Source organism: Tursiops truncatus, chromosome 15 (genome assembly GCF_011762595.2).
Source record: "Tursiops truncatus isolate mTurTru1 chromosome 15, mTurTru1.mat.Y, whole genome shotgun sequence".
Taxonomy (NCBI): domain Eukaryota; kingdom Metazoa; phylum Chordata; class Mammalia; order Artiodactyla; family Delphinidae; genus Tursiops; species Tursiops truncatus.
This window is the reverse complement of record NC_047048.1, coordinates 15367029-15370382: the sequence shown is the minus strand read 5'-3', so window position 1 is coordinate 15370382 and position 3354 is coordinate 15367029.

The following is a 3354-nucleotide window of genomic DNA, read 5'->3' as shown; positions in this document are numbered from 1 at the left end:
TGAGGAATGCTGGGACTAGAAAACCGGATTAAGGGACGTGGGTACCTACTGATTTGACGGCCTGCCAGGCATGATGGGAATTGTAGTCGGGGTGGCCGCAATGCCTCAAGGGTAATGGAGTCTCCGGAGTTTTAAAAATTTTATTAATCGGGCTAACAGTATATAGAGTTTACTCTCGCCCAAGCCCTGCTCTAACTTTGGAATATCCATGAACTAGAAACCAGAGGATCGGAGAATCCAGCGAATACTGCGATCCGATCAAGAACCACGCGTTTTCCCTGAAATTACTATCTCAGACATTATTAGGACTATAACCTCCAATCCGCCTAGTTTGCCCAGCCATTCCCTCCTGCTGCACCAGCGCCTCCTGCTGGCCGATCTCTCTCTCCGTCTCTCCCCCACACGCCCAGCTCCATCACCTCCGCCATACCCTTGACAGTACCCTAACCTTTGTTCTATTGTGGCGCCACCTGGCGAAACCTGAGCCCAGATCAACCCAACAGTCCCTCCTTTCCAAGCCTTTGGTGGGCTAACTGAGCTCCCCACTTCACAGACATAGCAACTATTGATGACCCCTCTCACCTATACTTCCCCTTCCTTCCCATTTGCATTGAAACTTTTCCCCATTTTAGAAGTTGCAACAAATATCCCTTCACAATCAAGTTTTTTGGAAGATTTTACACTCCCAGTCTTTACTTCCTCACCTCTTCCTTGCTGCCCAGCACACCATAAACTAGCTCCTGCCCCCAATACTCCCCTGAAAACTTACGGCTAGTGTCACCAGGATGCTAAATTCAATGCATATTTTTCAGTTCTTATCATGCTTGGCCTCCCAGCAGTATTAATCACTGTTGGGCACTCCTTCCTGGGAACTCTTGTCTTCCTCTGGCTTCTGTGATATTTCACTCTCCTGATGGCCCCCTTCCTTCTCTGGCTGCTCCTTCTCAGGCCCATTCCTTTTCTTCCAGACAATGTGGCCAGTGGAATAATGGCTCCTAAAGATGTCGGTGTCCTAATTCCTGGGACCTGTGAACATGTTAGTTTACGTAGCAAATGGCAATTAAAGGTTGCAGATGGAATTAAGGCTACTAATCTGCTGATTTTAAAACAGATTATCCTATGGATCCAATGTAATCACAAGGGTCCTTAAAAGTGAAAAAGGGCAGCAGAAGAAGAGATTCAGAGGAAGGTGTGACTATAGAAGAAAATCACAAAGAGATGCAGTGTTGCTGGCTTTGAAGATGGAGAAAGGGTGTCATGAGCTAAGGAATGTGGGTGGCCTGTAGTAGCAAGAAAAGTTGAAGAAATGGATTCTCCCCTAGGGCCTCCAGAGAGAATTTTTTTTTTTTTTTTTTGGCCCAGCCATGTAGCTTGCAGGATCTTAGTTCCCTGACTAGGGATCAAACCTGCAACCCCTGCATTTGAAGGGTGGAGTCTTAACCACTGGACCACCAGGGAAGTCAAAATTCATGTTGTTTTGAGTCACTAAGTTTGTGGTAGTTTGTTATAGAAACAATAGGAAACTAATACAGAGGACTAAGACTTAGACCAGTTTCTCACTTCTTTCCACAGTTTTCTGGAGTGTTCCTATATCCATGACTGACTTCCCCCTGAATGAGTCATCTAAGAGGGAGCAAGGTGGAAACCACAGTATCTTTATGACTTAGCCTTGAAAGTCTCATATTGTCATTTATCCTATTCTGTCAGGTCAGCCCTGTTCAATGTGGGAAGAGACTACAGAGGGATATAAATACCGGGAGGTGGGAATCATCGAGGATTCACACAAATCACCACAAAAATAATGACTTAAGAGAAAAACAATCATTTTATTTCCTCTCAGTTTTTAGGGGTTAGGCATTCAGTACGAGAATTTTGGCTGGGTAGTTCTGGCTCACATAACTGTGGTCAGATGCTGGCTAACGCTGGAACAATGGGAGGCTGATAACCTGGCCTCTCTCTCTCTTCTTGCAGTCTCAGGGGCTATTCGTGAATCCCTGTAGCCTCTCCGTAGGCACTAGTTTGGGCTTCCTCACAGCATGGTAGACTCCAGGCTACAATAGCCAGTTTCCAAAGTTGTCTTCAATGATTTCCACCTCCTGGGATTCATAACATTGTGTAGTTTCTTCCCACACGAAATAGGGCTGATCTGACCCAGTAGGATAATACAGAAATGATGGTTTGTGACTTTGGCGGCTAAGTCATTAGGATATTGTGGCTTCCATTTTGCTCTCTCTTAGATCACTAACTCTGGGTGAAGCCAGTTGCCATGTTATGAGGACACTCAAGCAGCCCTAAGGAGAGGTCCACTTAGTGAGAAACTGAGGCTTCCTGTCAACAACCAGCACTAACTTGCTAGGCATGTGAGAGAGCCACCCTGGAAGTGGATTCTCTAGCATCAGTCAAGACTTCATGTGACTGTAGTTTTAGGCAACATTTTTTTTTTTTTTTTGGCAGCACCGTGCAGCTTATGGGATTTTAGTTCCTTGACTAGGGATTGAACCCAGGCCCTTGCAGTGAAAGCGAAGAGTCCGAACCACTGGACCATCGGGCAACATCTTGACTGCAACCTCATAAGCAACCCTGAACCAGAACCACCAGCTCAGCTGCTCCCAAATTCCTGACCCAAAGAAACTGTGTGCGATAATAAACGTTTATTGTTTTGAGCTGCTATATTTTGAGGGTGATTTGTCACACAACAATGGACAATTAATACAGGGCAATCAGACTGCTTATGTGGTAACTCAGGACTCCAGTAAAAGTTCTCCAGGGAGCCAAGTGGAAGCTGCATCATCTTTCATGATCTAGCTTCATAAGTCATCATATAGTATCCCTTCCACTGTAATCACAAATTTGCTTAGCTCTAATGGGAAGGAACACAGAACTTCACCTCTTGATATGAGAAGTGTCAAAGTCACATTCTAAGAAATTCATGTGGGCATGTGGGGTGGGGCATCTTTGGGAAACACAAACCGCCACATGAGGCAACATTGTTTCCACTGATGTCTTCCCTTACTCCTTCCAGGTCACAGCTTCTGAACTCTGACCTGAGCCCAGATCTCTTTCCTGGGCTCCACACCCCAGAGCAGAAACACTTCTTGGACATCACCATATGTACGTCTCACAGGCCAATCAGATGCAATGCAATGCACCCCAAACTGAGCTTCTTACCTTCCCCAAACCTGGCCCTTCTCTGGGGTTCCCATTTTAACCATGCCCCCCCCCAATCCACCCAAGCCACTCCTCCTGGACCACTCCCTCATTCCCTATAATCTATGCAGACCTCTACCTTGACCCAAACCATCATCACCTCCCACCTAGATAAATGCAGTAGCCTCATCTTTGGTCTCTCAGATA